The sequence below is a fragment of the Engystomops pustulosus genome, chromosome 4, assembly GCF_040894005.1.
Source record: "Engystomops pustulosus chromosome 4, aEngPut4.maternal, whole genome shotgun sequence".
Classification (NCBI taxonomy): Eukaryota; Metazoa; Chordata; class Amphibia; order Anura; family Leptodactylidae; genus Engystomops; species Engystomops pustulosus.
Genome location: NC_092414.1, coordinates 163,315,937 through 163,334,537, shown reverse-complemented (window position 1 = coordinate 163,334,537; position 18,601 = coordinate 163,315,937). Strand labels below are relative to the sequence as shown.

The following is an 18,601-nucleotide window of genomic DNA, read 5'->3' as shown; positions in this document are numbered from 1 at the left end:
ATTGTGTCAGAGAGAGGTGAGTGTAACCTCCTTGTTACTTTCATACCCACCGCTGCTATATTAAAAAATATTCCCAGACAATCCCTTTAATTGATGAGTTTTATGTACCACAAAAATTACGCCATCAAACACTACAATTTGTCCAACAAAAAATTTCTATCAATGATTAATTTTATTAAAACCCAAAATTGTTCTGATAAGGCCTAAGAAAAAAATATTATGGGGCACATTCACTTACCCGTCCTGCACGATCCCCGAAAGTGCATTTTGCGACCGGAATGCACATCTGTCACGATTCACTAAGATCGTGCGATATCCTGCATGTGTCGCTTCCCCGCTTAGGTCCACCGGAGTTCACCTTCTTCTTCTTGTGCATGTAAGTACTTGACCTTGCGACACAATTTGAATCCTCAATCCCACGCTGAGTCTGAATCAGTCAGATCGTCCGATGGCCTGCTCCCCGGTTTCGGTCGTATGAAAGCCAGTGCAGCTGCGGCATAATCCGATCGCGTGTGACACAATCCCCAGTTAAATACCTGTCACAGCGGCGCAATTCCCGAAAATTTCGAAAATCCGACGAAAGTGCGATCCAGGGACCCTTAGTAAATAAGCCCCTATGTGTTTTGCCAATCACGGTATTGCCATTGAGTATTGAGTGATGATACTTTGTTGATTTCCTCTGTAAAACTGGTAACTGATCAACATGTGGTCATTATATTTTTGATCATAATAGTATATTGTTTATGAATGGCTTGATCTCCAATACAGGCAGTCCCCGGGTTACATACAAGATAGGTTCCGGAGGTTTGTTCTTAAGTTGAATTTGTATGTAAGTCGAAACTGCATATTTTATAATTGAAGTTCTAGACATTTTTTTTTCTTTTGTCCCAGTGACAATTGGAGTTTCAAAATTTTTGCTGTAATTGTACCAAGGATTATCAATAAAGCTTTATTACAGACACCTTACAGCTGTACATTGCAGTCTGGAACAAAAGTAAAGCATCCAGAGAGCTTCACCAGAGGTCACAGTGGGCAGAGGGGTCCGTCTGTAACTATGGGTTGTCTGTAAGTCGGGTGTCCTTAAGTAGGGGACCGCCTGTATTTGAATTTTGCCTCTTTTTCCAAAACTGTAATTTTGTCTTCAAATGAATAGTGTTTATCTTCCTAGGGTATAATCACAGACTTAGATCAATTAATGGCGCCATTTCTCCTGAGGAGAGGCTGCACTCTTATCACTACTACCCTTATATACCTTGCAATCCGTGCCCGATGAAGGTCTGATGTATATAGACTGAAACGTTGCATGTGAGTTTAGATTGCTACCCTATTTTTCACTTGAATAAAGTATACTATTTTGAAATATTAATCTAATAAGGAGTGCCAGGTCTTCTAGTAATCTGTCCATAATCACACAGGTGCATACTTTCTATGATACTAACGAGCTGTACACCTGTGTCACCAGAAGCTTTGTATAGAATGACAGCAAGCAGAGATCTAGAAAACTGTGAGGAATTGATATAGAAAGTATATTGGAATATTGTATAATTTTTCATCATACAAATAATAACATTAGCCAGTAAGCCAGTAAAACCACTGAACCTTTCTATAATTTGATAGAAATATGATGGAGATGTACTTGAAATAAATGAGTTGAATGTCATCTGCATATGTCAGTCTCTATTTGCCATCCTTACACCCAAAACCTAAAATGAGCTTGGAAGCTCTCTACATTATAGCAAATGGACACCCTTGTCTTGCACCCCTTTGGATAGGAAATACTTCAGAAACTTGCCCATTTATTTTTATCCTCGCACTATGGACATAATAGAGTATGCATAACCATCTTTTAAAGTTTGGTCCTCTATAATTAAACCCTAAAGAAAGCCCAGTCCACCAAGTCAAATTCCCTTGTGGTATCTAGTAGTACCACAAAGGTGTATATATCAGGCCTAAAAGATTAGGTTTAAATAATAGAAAATGCTCTATAAAGATTATTTGTAGTTGTTTTGGGGGGCATAAATCCTGTTTGGTCTGTGTTCATTGAGGTCTCCTTATGAGTTTTATAGACTATGGGGCAGATTTATCAAGCTGTCTAAAAGCCAGAATGTTCTTAGTTGCCCATGGCAACCAATTACAGCTCAGCTTTCATTTTACCTTGTGCTCATGAATATTTTAAAGGGAAGCTGTGACTGGTTGATAAATCTGCCCCTGTGAGCTTTAAGACTGTTCAGACATGCAAATATATATAGCTCTCAGCTATTGAAATAAGATCAGCTGCTTTCAGCTTGTGGATTATAGCTTGTGGCTTTTATATTTAAAACTTATTGAGATTTTAACATCAGTAAAATGAAGAGACAACAGCATTTACTCATGTTGCATGATACCACGGTATATAGAGAACTTGCATCTGATCCTACTAAATCATTTCAGAAATGTTTAAAAAATTTGTTACAGGAAGGTGTTCATATGGGGGCTATTAATGAAAAAATTGCGGAATATATTTATGTGGAAAATCCAGCCACACCTATATATCATTCCCTTCCTATAATTCACAAGGGTATTTTCCCGCCCCCTTTAAGACCTATAGTTGCTGGAATAGGTTCACTTACGGAAAAACTCAGTGAATGGGTCGACCACCACCTTCAGCCACTGGTTAAGTCTCTTCCAGGGTATATACGAGATACCAAACATGTGGTATCACTATTGGATGGATTTACCTGGAAAAAGACTTACCGATGGCTGTCGTGTGATGTGGTTGGACTGTACCCTTCACTTGTTCATGATGTTGCTTTACAATGTCTCACTCATTTTTTGACTACTTACAGTAAATATGATGATTCGGTCAAAGAATCCATTTATTTGTTAATGGAATTTTTACTGTCAAGGAATTATTTTTCCTTTGATGGTACTTACTTCTTGCAGCGTTGCGGTGCGGCCATGGGGGGCAAATGTTCTCCCTCCATGGCCAATATCTACATGGCTGTATGGGAGGAAAATTTTCTCTTTTCTTCTGACAACCCGTTCCTCTCCCATATCAAGTGGTATGGTTGTTATATTGACGACCTGCTCTTGATATGGGAGGGGACCGAGGTAGAGACCAATGATTTTGTCAAATACATAGGGAATAATGACATGAACCTTAAATTCACGTCCTGTTCACATTCACATATGATGCATTTCCTGGATATCTCTTTCATTGGAGACCAGGTAATTCACATTTCCCCATATATCAAACCCACAGCAGCGAACTCCATCTTAGATGCCACCTCATGTCATCCAACCCATGTCATTAAAAATGTTCCGGTGAGTGAACTTATCAGACTCAAACGTAACTGTTTGAATCCTCATGAATACGATAGTGTCAATCAGAAAATTCATAGAGGTTTGCGTCAAAGAAGTTACCCTCCATGGATGCTAAATAGAGCTACAGGTATAGTGGACAAGATTCCTAGGGACGATCTTATAAAAAATGCTAGTCGAAGAAAAACATTTAGTACGAGTGATTCCCGCAGTACAGTAACTTTTTCCAGGTCTTATAGCGAACAGTACTATGAAGTGGTGCGTATAATTAGGAATTTTTTACCGTTACTGTACACTGATAATACTATTTCCAGTTCTTTAACAGGTAAAATCAAGTTTGTATCTAGAAAGGCTCCAACACTAGGCAATATTCTGCCACCCAGCCTATACTTGTCATCACCTTCCCGTAAAGACACATGGTTAACTACTAAGGGCTTTTTTAAGTGTGGACACAATCGGTGTATGTGTTGCAATCATGCGGTTCCATCAAAGTCTTTTCAGTCTACCCATTTAGAACAACGACATACTATAGCAGGCTATATTAACTGCAACACGTCGTATGTTGTTTACTTAATTACCTGTGAAAGTTGTAAACTTCAATACGTAGGATGTACTAGTGGTGCGTTAAAAAAACGCATTGGAAGACATCTCTCAGATGCCAAAAATGTGGATGCAGTTAACATCTCTATGGCATCCAAACACTTTCAGGTAGCTCATGGAGGGGACTGCAGATCCTTTTCATGCATGGGAATTGAAAGGGTCTTTAACCCGCCACGAGGAGGTGATCGAAAGAAAAAAATGTTCAAGAGGGAAACATATTGGATTTTTTGCCTTGAAACCCGGACCCCCAAAGGGTTAAATAAATGATTAGATGTGATATGCCAGCTATAAACATAAATACAATTCATTTATTATCTATAACAGATATTGTGTATACGGGTTGATAAATCATGCATGTTCTCATTTTATCTGATATATTTTGTATATTTTATGTCTGCTTGCAATGTAACCTAGGTTGTTTTAGAGTGTATTGGTTAAAGACGGATTGAATTTCATTGGCTGTGAATCAGCTGGCAACCTAATTAGAGGCAATATAACCTTAGAACCATTGCGGCTTTTGTTAGCCATGAATAAGGATGTAGTTTTCATCCGAAACACGTAGGCATTTATCTTATCGTAGTGCCATCCGTGTCCACAGTTTTATCTTTTGTATGAAACAATAGAAGATTTCAATAAAGAATATTACATTTTATTACAATATTTGGAGTGGGGTAGAAATATATAAGGAGAGAAGGGGCGCTCCTATAGAGTAGTATTGTTGTTGACAATAATTGGTATAATAGTCGAGAAACTACTAACCTTCTGGGGTTGTACTACTGGGCACAACTCCAATGCAGGTTTGGGATGTATTTATTAATACACGTAATGGCGTCTTGCTGCTGCCTCGCTCCTGGGGGTGTCCCGTTTCCAAGGTGGATGACAGTTCCCAGTAAGAGAATCCAAGAAATGGTAGGTATTTGAGCGATAATTAGGCGCTGGATACTTAGCCAAAGGTAAATGGCTTTTATTTTATGATAAAATTACATAAATAAATAATAAAAGAATTAGAACAACGCGTTTCGCGCCCGAACTGAGCGCTTCATCTGGTTCAACCAGATGAACCAGATGAAGCGCTCAGTTCGGGCGCGAAACGCGTTGTTCTAATTCTTTTATTATTTATTTATTTATGTAATTTTATCATAAAATAAAAGCCATTTACCTTTGGCTAAGTATCCAGCGCCTAATTATCACTCAAATACCTACCATTTCTTGAATATTTGGAGTGGAGCCGGTGTGTTGGACTTGCATTGATTACTCCACGGAAGCCGGAGGTAGCCGTGTTCGGGATCTCTATCCTCGTGTCGACTGCGTCCCAGGTGAGCTGACTACACCTCGTGTACACGGTTTTCATTTACTATAGTACACCTCTTTAATATTGGAAAATCTCCTTCATTATTGAATCAGCATTTCCATTATTTAGAATAAAGATTAAAGGGGTTGTCCAGCTTTCCCACGGGAGAGCCCATATTGAAGGCTTGTGGAGACTGATATCCATTGATGTTCTGGGAAATTCTGGGAAATATGCAAATGCATTTTCCATGATTGGAGAAGCTACCTCATAAGGCTGCCCCCTAAACATCAAGCATGACTTTCAGTAAAGTTATGATTGATTTTTTTCTGATCATATAATATACTGGTTTTAACTGACCATACCTCAGATAGTCTCTGTTAATTCTTGACTTTCAAATCCTTAAAGTCCCTCTGAATCATTTTTGTATTATATGTGATAGGTGATTAATGCCTGATAGGTTGGCCATTGCCAACCCAGGAGCTTGCTTCCACCAGTTTAAGTTTCTTAAGGATATCACATTTCCTTAACGGAAAAAATACAAGTTCTCCCTTTATTTTCAATTGGTTTTTAAGATATGAAAAAAAGAATCAAAGGTTATTTATCCCCAGATTTTGCCAACTAAGGCAGTATTGCAGGCGGGTGAAGACCTATAGTCATTGATGCTATACTGGGGGATTCGATTTTCATATTTTCAAGCATAGTGTCGTAATACAGAGTGCACCGATTACATTACCCCCCAGCGATTACATAACTTCGAGTTTCCAGAAAAAATGTGCATACATTAGTACAAACATAATATGGTGAACACATTTACATAACATGGTTTCTCAATCACAGGATTAATAAATTATGTATGCATCACTCTAGGGAAAAACAGGATTAGTGTAAGCTATATCAAGATTGTATTGTTCTAGCATCTCTCAAATCAAACCACAAATGCCCCATAACCAGGGTGGACTGGCTATTTAAGCAGGAGACTGCATATAGTGGCCGCCTTCTTCCTCTTAGCCAGTGTCTGAGACCACATGGAACAGTGAGTATTCAACACCTGTTCACACATGGTGAGCATATTGTCCTGTTCACGTGGTGTGGTATTGCATGGCATCTGCTGCTTCTGTGGTGCTGTGCTAGTGGGGACCCAGGGCCCGGATCCATGGGGGCTGTGCCTGCCAGTATGGGTGCTGGGGGGCACCGAGGTCTTGTTCCCTGCTGGTGCTGTGCTGTGGCAGCGGGGGATGCCAAGTGATGCCGCACACAATTGAGTGAAGTGGTTAGTGGGCTTCTACAATTTGATCAAAATGTAACTAAGAACCTCGAGTTTGTCAAATCGGCTCCGGAATACTCCTATAGGTGCAGCAGTGTCACAAAACTGGCTGAAACGCATCATAAATACTAGAAATTATAAGTTAAGTTTGTCATGTATTTCATGAAATAAAATAAACTACATATGATGAATTACAATTTATGTAATGTTTAATTATAAACTGCTCTTCTGTCACAAATGAGAAAACAATTTTTGTAGGGGAAACATATTGGCAACATTTACAAATGTCATGTCCAGCTTATCATGGGCTCACTTTTTAGTTTTAAATATTTAATCTCATCATGTAACAATTCCAGATTTAGTTTTCTATAGAGTCCCACATTTAATGCAACAATCCCTTCCACTTTTTCTGTTTGATCTATCATTAGGTGACTATTCTTGTTCCGTTTGTGTAGAGCAGCTGTCAGTACCTGTCTATCAAACCACGCAACCACAACAAGGCTTGGCACTAGCTGTCAGACTAGGAAGGTGGTGGCGAACTCACCCTATGATGTCCCTGAGGGCTAAGGCCTTGCCTAAAGCAGATAAACCGCCCTGACAAGGGCGAACCCACTATCAGGAACCTATCTGACAGTCCCTTAGTGACCCTACAAGATGACAGGAAGACTTACTTCGTCTGGCAGCTGCTGGATGGTGGAGCAGACAGATAACCGGAATACAGATATAGGTCAGTGTTCACACTGGTAACAGAAACCGACACAAGACAGACAGGAAGGTGGGGTCACACTAGGAGATAAACGATACTGAGGGACAAACAACAGATGCAGACAGACAAGCAGAGTCAAACAAATCGGGTTAAAACCAAGATGGCTGCAAAGGTACAGAATCGTATAGCAAATAGACTGGTCAGTAGGCAAAGCAGAAGTCAATACACCGAAAAGCAAGAAACGCAATGGCAAGAGCACTAGATACACAGATAGTCTGCAATAACCAGCACCAAATGAAGGGCTGGGCAGAATATAAGGCAGAAATGGACACTACCTCCAGCACTGACTGGCTCAGCCGTCCATCACTCAAACCGCAGCTGCAGACAAAACGACAAGTACAAAGACACACCCAGCTTTCTCAGGATCAGAAATCACAGGCAGCTCTGGGTGTGGTTTTCCAGCAAGAATCCTGAAACCTGATCCCATCAGAACAATTTGCGAGTTCTGACAACAGCCTATTCAGATTTTGATACATTTGATAGTGATGATACATTGCTTTCCTTTATTATCTATAAGTCCTGTTCCACACATTCTCGGAATGTGTCCATGAAGGCAACTCTTGATGATACGGAATAAAAGAAAGGGTTTGGAGTTCTTAATTTGTTGTTTAAATTAATGATGCTGTCTTAGAGTAGTGAGATGGACAAGATCCTGAAACGAGATAATATTGTCATAGTTGTTAATTATGATTTCTTTCGAAATGTTGAAGTTCTCCTCTCGTTTCTCTGCTTCAAAAAAAAAAAAATGTTTTACAATTTAATTTGAGCTTCAGATAAAATGTAGCTGTCAGGCTCCTGTGCTGGAAAACCACACCCAGAGCTGCCTGTGATTGACAGCTCCTTTTCTGATCCTGGGAAAGCTGGGTGTGTCTTTGAACTCGTTTTGTCTGCAACTGCGGTTTGAGGGATGGACGGCTGAGCCAGTCAGTGCTGGAGGTAGTGTCCATTACTGCCTTATATTCTGCCCAGCCCCTTGATTGGGTGTTGGTTATTTAGTCTAATCTGTATATATTGTGCTCTTGCTATCTTTGTATGCTATTCTGTGTTTTGACTTCTGCTTTGCCTACCGACCTTTCTTTTTGCTATTTGATTCTGTACCTTTGCTGCCATCTTGGTTTTGACACAGTTCCGTCCGACTCCGCTTGTCTGTCTGTATCTGTTGTTTGTCGCTCAGTGTTGTGTCTCTCCTGGTGTTATCCTGCTTTCCCTGTCTCAGACCTGTGTTAAATTTCTTTGCACCAGTGTGAACACTGGTCTATATTAGTATGCCTGTTACCTGTCCGTTCCACCATCCAGCAGCTGCCAGACGGAGTAAGTCTTCCCCGTCATCTTGTAGGGTCACTAAAGGACCGTCAGTTAGGTTCCTGATAGTGGGTTCGCCCTTGTCAGGGCGGTTTATCTACTTTAGGCAGGGCCTTAGCCCTCAGAGATGTTGCAGGGTGAGTTTGCCACCACTTACCTAGTCTGACTGGTTGTAGTTGCCTAGTTGCTGGACAGGTACTGACAGTAGCTAGATTGGACTTATTTTTATTATTATTTCTGTTTGCAAAGAGGATATTTTTTGGTTGTTTGTTTCATCTATATTTACAGCCTCCTCTGCATCTTTTCTTGTAGTTTTCCCATTTTTTGCTTGTGTAGGCTCAGATTTTTTGGAGGATTTTTTTTGTGTGTCCTGATTGATTAACTTCTGGTAAGTTCCTGGAGTCAGAGAAACCATCTGAAGGTGTTAAAATGGACGTTTCCGTGTCTGTAAAACTGACTCTTGATCCTTCATTTTTGTTATGTTTGTGTGTTAATTTATTTTTTAAAATTGATTTTTCCCACACCTCTCAAATGTTCTTTCCTTTTCCATACATAAACTAGATCTGTTATATAATCTTGGTTATCACGTTTTAAACTTGGGATGTTTGGTGACAGTTATATTTTCTTCCATTTTCATTATATTGTCCTTTAGTTTTTTTATTTAGAGCTCTTTGTTCTTTCCCTATTTTGTTTTTTCTGCCATGTTGTACATGCTTTTAATCAAAGAATAAAGTTGGAAGATTTAGGTGGGGCAGAAAAATTACATGAAAAGAAAAATCAGCTTTTGGCATCAGAGGCACAAAAGTGTTTCAAATTATTCAACCTATTTAAATGCACTTCTGTAAGTGACCTTCATCTAGCACAGCAGTCATCAGAAGGAGCATGGCAAAAGAAAATGAGAGCAGTAGCTTTTTAATTCCTTTTGATAAAGCACAGGGTTCAAAGGTTGGAGGAAAACACGAAACAGTGATTTGTGTAGAAATGGCTTCTGCAACAAAATCATTAATAGAAGGAAGAGCAACAATGGCCCATACCAGTGCAGAGTTGCTTCCCTCACCATGTACAGGTAATACACGTGGAATTGGTAACCTCGTCGATCGCGGCGCTGCTATTTCCAGAAGTCACTTGCACAGTGTAGAGGAATTCTTTTAAAAAGTATTTATTGAATCACTACGCGTTTCGGTCCCGATCTGGGACCTTCCTCAGGTGTAAAATACATATACTTTTGGATGTGTTTGCGCACAAATATATATACAATGAATGTTAGCTGACGTCAGAATGACGTTTAGCGGAAATGACATCACAAAAGGGGGGAGACACAATTTGTGGAATAAATATAAAAACATAAAAATACAAAATTGCATATATAAAATACATAAAAACCTTAAGGGTTATGTTGGATGGTAGAAAGGTTTTGTGATTGCGGTCTCTTGTCGAAGGGATGGCTTGAGTTCGTGGGCTCAAAGATTTGTTTACAGTAACTAGGCAACTGTCATGTGTTGTTGGGCTCACGTGATTCCATGTTTTGATGGCTATGCTGGGCTGTTGTGAGACTTCGATCGTGATGACTGTTTTGGCATCGCTTGATTGTATGGTATGTATGAGGGGTCTTCATGCTGTCAGACAAATTCTATTACTTCATTCAAGCCGTCAGGTTGAAGGCTCTTAAGTTTATAAATCCAGAAGGATTCACGTTTGTTTAGTTGTTCCTGTCTGTTTGTTATATTTTCTGGAATCTGTTCAATGCCCATGATTTTGATGTCATGGAAACATTTTTTGTGGGATATAGTAAGGTGTCTTGAAAGACTTTGTTGGAGAAACCCTGTTTTCGTTTTAAATCGATGTCCATTTACTCTCATACGAAGGGACTGAGAAGTCCGTCCCACGTATTGCATGCCACAACTGCAGTTGATCAGATACACCACAAATGTAGAATCACATGTTATGTGGTGTTTGCAGTTGAATGTTTCCCCTGTGCTGGCAGATTTAAAGACACATTTGTTATGTTCTATTATATTACAGCACAGGCATTTCTTTTTGAAGCATTTAAATGAGCCCCGTGTTTTGACTGGTTTCTTTGCTATATTTTCTTTTTTGATTGTTTGAATTCTACTCGGTGCTAGAATATTTTTTATCGATCTAGCTTTACGGAATGTGATTTTAGGTGCCGGTGGTAATTCTTTTTTTAAAATCGGGTCTTGTAAGAGTATATGCCAATGTTTTTGTAAAATGCCTCTGATAGCTGTGTGACCTTTATCGAAGGTAGTGATGAAATTGTAAGTGAATGGATTAGTTTCTTCATTTGATTTTTGTTTGTTTTTGAGTTTATTCTTCTTCTCCATATTTTGTTGATATGCTTTTCTGATTAATTTTTTGGGGAAATGTTTTTCGGTAAATTTATTCTTTATAATTTCTGCTTGAGCTTCATAATCTTTATCCAGAGTGCAATTTTTTCGGACTCTGGAGAACTGGCTGAAAGGTACATTGTTCAGCCATTTTCTGTAATGGGCACTGTTGTAATCCAAATACCCATTGCTGTCGACCTTCTTGAAATGGTTTTTTGTCACAATTTTTTCCGACTGATGGGTTATCTCTAGGTCTAAAAAAACCATTTTACTTTGGTCTACATTGGCCGTAAAATTTATGCCCCAGTTATTATGGTTTAGGCTTTCAACAAATGTTTGTGCTTCTTCAGTTGTACCTTTTATAATTATGAAGATATCGTCGATGAAACGGCGATAATATACAATATGTGTTTCCCAGAAGTTGGTATTGTAAACCATTTGGGACTCAAAGTGGCCCATAAACAGGTTAGCGTAGCTGGGCGCCACTCGAGTCCCCATGGCTGTCCCCAACAGTTGGTGAAAAATGGTTTGTTGGAATGAGAAGTAATTGTGTGTCAGAATGAATTCTAAACCTTTGAGTATAAAATTTATTTGTTCTTCTGGGATGGTTTTGTCATTGAGGAGGTGATGTTTGGTAGCTCTTAGACCTAATTCATGAGAAATATTGGAGTATAGCGAGGTTACGTCTACGGATACAAAGACAAAGTCATTTTCCCAATTTATGTGTTCCAGGTCTTCAATTAAGTGGGTGGAATCCCTGAGATAAGAGGGTAACTTTTTAACCAAAGGCTGTAAGAATAAATCTAAAAAATGGGACAATTGACTGGTGAGACAGCCAATGCCCGAAATTATGGGTCGTCCCGGAGGGTTTATTTCATCCTTATGGATTTTAGGAAGGTGATAAAAGAAGGCCAAATTCGGTTGGTCCATTAAAAGGAAATTTCTTTCTGTTTTGTTTAATATATTTTTTTCAAATGCCTCTCTTATCATTTTGTTATATTCCTTTTTCCATTCGGTGGTTGGATTTTTTTGTAGGGTCTTATAATACTTCCTGTCTGTGAGGATTCTTAATGCTTCCTGGATATATTTATCCCTATCTTGTATAATAATCCCTCCCCCTTTATCTGCTGCCCGGATGATTATTTGTTCATCTGTTTGTAGTTTTTTTAGGGCTGTTATTTCTTTTTTGGTTAGATTATTTTTGGTGTTTTGTTTTGTTTTTACAGATCTAAACTCATTAGAGACCATTGAATAGAAGGTTTCTAGATGGTGTCCTCTAGAGTTGGTGGGGTTGAAAGAGGATTTTTTCCGTACTTTTTGATGGACGAAGGGATCTGTAATTTCTGTGGTGTTGGGGTTTGTATTTGGATTTTTTAAGGTGAAAAAACGTTTTCTAGATAAATTTCTGACAAAGTTGTTGAGGTCTAAAAATAATTCGAAATCATCAGTTGTTTTTTCAGGGCAAAAGTTGAGGCCTTTTTCTAACAACGAAGTTTCATCTTCCGTTAGATTTCGTTTAGATAAATTGAAAATTTTTATCGAGGATGGGTTTTTGTTTTTGCATATGGATTTTTGTTTCTCACATATATTTTTGGTGGTTACTGATGTTTGTTCTTTCTCTTTTTTGCTGTTGTTTTTTCTGTTGTTTTTTCTCCTGCCACCTCTACAGCCTCTCTGTTTTTTCTTTTTTTGGTGTTGCTCTGTGTGATATGTGGAGATTGTAGGGGCACAAAGAATTTTATTAAGCTGGCTTGGGTTGTCGGGATCTTTGATGGTTGGGTGGTCTTTGTTGTGATATTTACTGGAATGGGACTGCTTGGATCTATTAGTTGTCTTAACGGGGTGATGGGTCTGGTAGGACCCAATTCTAAAAAAGAGGCATTTGAATCGCAGGAATCTGACAGAGGGGACGGGATCGGTTCGAGATCAATATCTTCTATGTCTGAACTGAAGGATGGAAATTTATGAGGGTACTGGTCCAGTGTGGATGTGTCATGAATGGTGTATAGAGTATTATTCAATGTGGCATCATGTATTGACGCTGGCAATGGAGTGTTGCCATGTGTATATATTTGTATTTTTTCAGTTGTTCTATTCGCGGTGGGACCTATAGCTGGAATGATTATGGGTTCCGGAACATTTTGGGTGGTATTGTGTTCTGTTGCTGATTTTCTGGAGTTGGTGAAAATTCTGGCAGAGTGCATATTTCTATAGGGTATGTTGGATTTGTCATTTTTTTTGTTGTAGGTTGTATTGTTTCTTGTTGGATTTATCCATGTTGTGTTTGTAGTGCTCTCTCTCTGTTGCGTGTAATAAGTGTTGGTCTGTATCCTTGAGTGTTCAGTTTTATCAGTTGTATTATTGTTTTTGTGGTGTTTTCTTTTTTCTCGTGAGTTGTTGTTTAGTTTTTGCATTTTTTTCTTTATTAGTTCTTGTTCTAGTGTCTCAAGTCTCTGTTGGACATTGGAGTTGAGTGTGTGATATTCAGGGATATCTCTATAGGATTCGAGGTGTTCTCCCGTTTTTATTATTTGTGATGTGAGTTTTTCTACTAGACATGTTCTTTTTTCTATTACTTTCATAATTAGTGATTTGGAATAGTTATGTAACAGATTTTTCCATTCTATTGTGAATTCATTATCATTGGGAAATGCTGACGGAATATTAATCGACAAACCGTTCGGTATTTTGTCAGTTTTCAAATACATTTCTGAATACATGACATCAATACTATGAGTTAATTCATTTTTTGCTAAATCCTCAAATTTTAAGAACATATTGCACATATCCGTTCTTCGATACTCAACATTAGACATAAAATGGGACTTAGCTGGTTGATCTAAAAGTTCAGATGTACTCAATTCGGAGATCAAATTCCTCCTCGTTTGTAGACGATTTTTGAAGTACTCCATGTTCTTGGGTCTATGCTGCTGGCTCCTCTCGTATTTCCTCCTCTGGTGGTTTCTCCTCGTGTATAGGGGATTCCACGTAGAACAACGGGTAGATGCTGGGTCCGAGTGCTTCCTCTCGGAGGTGGTAGGAGGATCAAGGGGAGATAAGAGCGCAAAGAGACTCAAGTGCTTTTTTGATGTAGGAGTGATGAGATAAAAGATAATGACTCTCACCTGATGTTCGGAGGAGTCTGAGCGTGACGGTGAGCAATTTGCTCTTGGAGGTATTCCGATGCTTTCAAGGAACTGGAGAGCTGACAGCCACGAGGTTTAGGTGATGGTCCGTTCTCCCAGGAAGATGGACCGACAAGCAAATACAGGTAATACACGTGGAATTGGTAACCTCGTCGATCGCGGCGCTGCTATTTCCAGAAGTCACTTGCACAGTGTAGAGGAATTCTTTTAAAAAGTATTTATTGAATCACTACGCGTTTCGGTCCCGATCTGGGACCTTCCTCAGGTGTAAAATACATATACTTTTGGATGTGTTTGCGCACAAATATATATACAATGAATGTTAGCTGACGTCAGAATGACGTTTAGCGGAAATGACATCACAAAAGGGGGGAGACACAATTTGTGGAATAAATATAAAAACATAAAAATACAAAATTGCATATATAAAATACATAAAAACCTTAAGGGTTATGTTGGATGGTAGAAAGGTTTTGTGATTGCGGTCTCTTGTCGAAGGGATGGCTTGAGTTCGTGGGCTCAAAGATTTGTTTACAGTAACTAGGCAACTGTCATGTGTTGTTGGGCTCACGTGATTCCATGTTTTGATGGCTATGCTGGGCTGTTGTGAGACTTCGATCGTGATGACTGTTTTGGCATCGCTTGATTGTATGGTATGTATGAGAGTTGCTTCCCTCACCATGTGCAGTACAAGGAAGACAAGAAGAAACTGCATGCTACAATGTAAAGTGGTCTTCTGTAACACACACGTATAAAGAGGAGAGAGGAGGAGATTTTGAAAGTTGCAATGTAGAAGTTACCACAACCAAGAAAGTACAAAAAACATTTGGGCACATTTACTAAGAAAGTGGGAAACTGCACTTAAATTCCTCTGCCTGTGTATAATAATCGGTGCGCCAGAGTTCGCCACCTTTTTTCTGGCACACCTTTAACATAGGGAGTGTGATAGACTTTGCATGTTGAGTCTGGTTCACGGTCCGACTGAGCACTGGAACGCTCTTGATTTTGTGTCTCATGGTGCCTAGTGCAGTTGCACTACAAAACGGTCGCGTGCAACTCATTTGTGGAGCAGATACTTCTTAAATACCTGTGCAAGCAGTTTCCAGTAGAAAGAATGTGCAAAGTCCGACAGAAAACTGGCGCAAAGCTCTTAGTAAATGTGTCACCAAAGGAAGCTTTTGATCTTTTTGTTAGACCAAAGGAAAATGAGAGAGCTTCTTTTTTCAGTTGCATCCAATACAACCTTTTGAGGATGACAGTCTTCCATTTTCCGCCCAAAAGGCATTTTAAATTAAAAATGGATCCCAACGTCAGTGGCTATCTTACAGCAGTTCAGCAAATGCACTCTACTGCACGATTGGCCTAGCATATAGCAAATTAAGAGTGTATTTAACTTTTTAGAATTAATAATACTTTGTAGTAAATATGATGCACTGTTGAAGAGCCATTTGGACAAAGTCGTGAAAAAAAGTCAGCAGATGCAAAAATCAGGGAGTAAAGGCCATGGAAGTACATTAACCTTCTTATCAAAAACAATGGCAAACAATGTCATCCAGGTGATTGCCTCTTTAATTAAAAAGACAGTTGCTGAAGAAGTTAAAGAAAGCGTCATGTTTTCTGTACAGTTGGACAAAACAAAGGATATTTCATCAAGGGTCCAGTGTTCACTTATAATTCAGTATGTTCACAAGCTAAAAGGTGTTCAGGAACGGCTTCTACCTTCAACTGCACAGACTCAGCGGAAGGAGGGTTCTTGAACTTCTTAAGAATGCACTGAAGGAAAATGGTTTGACTATAAACCAGTGTGATGGTAATGAAACTGATGGCGCTGCCAACATGTGTCAGTGGCTTTTCAACGTGGCTAAATATTCATGTCTGGTATTATAGCCCTATTTTAAATCTTGTGATTGGTGAACATCACTCTTTTCTCTTTTGAATTTGATTGCTGTTTTTTTTTTAAGGAATCTTTTAAAAGAATGGATGCATGGGATCAGATTAGTGGAAAGAGTGACACTGGTCATCACCAGAGGTTGCAAACAATTGGCTAAACATGCTGGTGAGCAAAGGATGCAATAGTGACAAAAATATTTGGTTAATTTCGAAACCCAAAGAGTTCAATGTATGTTTATGTCATTCTGTCACTATACAACATTAAAAAAAGTGATCACAACTCACCTGAATTGAGAGCAAAACTCTCTTTGTGGTATGAAACTGTCATAACAGTATTTACATATTAACATATCTTTCAACTGACAATACCATTATCCATATACCTGCAAACAGGTGGAATTGATCTGCTAAAAGTACATCAGATGGTGATGAAGAGATATAAATGACAGTTTCTGGTTTCATTGAGTGGGCAACAGAGGAACTTGATAAGCGAAGTCCCGCACACAATATTGTTATAGAAGGTTTCTTCCCAGCAAAAGTATTACGAATTTGAAGTTGCTGTCCATAACAGGAAATTAGACACAACAATAGACAAGATTTGAAAAGGATGAGTTGTCTTAGAACATGGCTTGTCTTTCTCCTGTACAGTTTGAAGATATAAAAATCTCATTCCCTCATGATGCTCTTGAAGTACTAAAGAAATTTGATATTAATATAACAAGTTTAGCAAATAACTTGGACAGATTGAAAGGCTCACTACCTGAGGAATACACTCACCGACCACTTTATTAGGTACACCTGTCCAACTGCTCGTTAACACTTAATTTCTAATCAGCCAATCACATGGCGGCAACTCAGTGCATTTAGGCATGTAGACATGGTCAAGACAATCTCCTGCAGTTCAAACCGAGCATCAGTATGGGGAAGAAAGGTGATTTGAGTGCCTTTGAACGTGGCATGGTTGTTGGTGCCAGAAGGGCTGGTCTGAGTATTTCAGAAACTGCTGATCTACTGGGATTTTCACGCACAACCATCTCTAGGGTTTACAGAGAATGGTCCGAAAAAGGAAAAACATCCAGTGAGCGGCAGTTCTGTGGGCGGAAATGCCTTGTTGATGCCAGAGGTCAGAGGAGAATGGGCAGACTGGTTTGAGCTGTTAGAAAGGCAACAGTGACTCAAATCGCCACCCGTTACAACCAAGGTAGGCAGAAGAGCATCTCTGAACGCACAGTACGTCGAACTTTGAGGCAGATGGGCTACAGCAGCAGAAGACCACACCGGGTGCCACTCCTTTCAGCTAAGAACAGGGAACTGAGGCTATAATTTGCACAAGCTCATCGAAATTGGACAGTAGAAGATTGGAAAAACGTTGCCAGGTCTGATGAGTCTTGATTTCTGCTGCGACATTCGGATGGTAAGGTCAGAATTTGGCGTCAACAACATGAAAGTGCAACACCCTCGCCGATGCAAGGCAGAGCTGTGTTTGCAAATACGTCCCACCATGTAGCTTGCAGCCTGTGTAGGGTCTGATTAGCCTCACAGCATGTCACTACATAACACTAGATAACACAGATGAACTCTGCAGTGGTAGATCCTGCCTGGTAAGGCAGGAGTTAATTGCTTTATGTGATGTAAAATGTGTCATCCAATCACATGTATTATCCTAATGTATTGTAAGCTGGGATGTAATTGGAGGAGTAACCACCACATGACCAAGAGCTGAGAAAAAGTAACGGTTGGAGATTTCCAACAGTCAGTTCAGTCAGAGAAGTGAGTCTGACAGGATTCAGTCAGAAAGACTAGCCAGTCAGAACAAGCAGTGAGTTAGACAGAGAGAGAGGAAAGGGGTATCATCCTACCTTCAAGGGTGATATCTGAAGCACTCCAGGACAAGCTGAAGCTTCCTATTAGGACACAGCTACCTCCCAGCCTGCCCTCTGCATCCAGGCTGGCGATCTACCTCCTGTGGCTCCCTCCAAGTACATCTCAGCAATCCACTACTCTGTTAAAGGCACGTTGCTGCGGTTCCTGTCGGTTCCAATAAAGAACTGTAAGTTGTTTTTGTTCAACCTCTGCCTCCGTCTGTTCCCTGCTACTACAACTACCATCATCACAGGCACCCTGTCCACCACACAGAGACTTATACTCTAGACACCAAAGGGTTGCCCCAGGGAGATCCGCTATAGCAGCCTCTCCCTCATCATTTCTTGCCAACACCACCCTGCTGGAGACCTGCCAGGCTGTAGGACAGCCCTCCGGTTCCCCCATACCAAGCACCGTGACACTAGCGTGCCTAGGCCGCAACCGCCAGCCACTCAGGTACTGCGGGCCCCGGCTGACTCCAGGCCTCAAGAAAAGGCTAGGCCCCGGTGGGGGATGTTGCAAGTGGCGTCACGAACACAGGATCATTACTTCTGTGCCTTATTCTGGCACTAGAGACTATCCTTTATTGAAAAACTACTGTGCTGCCTAACCCTGCTACCATTCGGGTATAGGCCCAAGTGATTTTGTGCTATATTTCACATTGACTTTATTACTGCTGCCAAGCGCTGTCAAGCATCGCTCCAGCAATCAGGGGGTTAATCCCTGCCAACGGACTCTGTTAGCTCAACTACAGTTGGTGCAGAGTGTTTGAAGCATTTACCTCACAAGGCTGGGGCGCAGCAAGTATTTTCAGCTCGCCAAATCCTCACTGGC

General features: G+C 40.0%; 1 protein-coding gene across 3 annotated transcripts in view; it reads right to left on the bottom strand.

Annotated features, from left to right (window-relative positions):
* LOC140127554 (creatine kinase U-type, mitochondrial-like) overlaps positions 1 to 18,601 on the bottom strand; it is a 96,747-nt gene that overhangs the window by 56,731 nt on the left and 21,415 nt on the right. The window contains exon 1 of one of the 3 annotated variants that reach the window (XM_072148390.1): positions 7,497 to 7,523. The exons of the other annotated variants lie outside the window; for them this stretch is intronic. The gene's annotated coding sequence lies outside the window, so the exon portion shown is untranslated. Of the gene's footprint in view, positions 1 to 7,496; positions 7,524 to 18,601 lie in introns of those variants that run through there. 3 annotated transcript variants of the gene reach the window in all.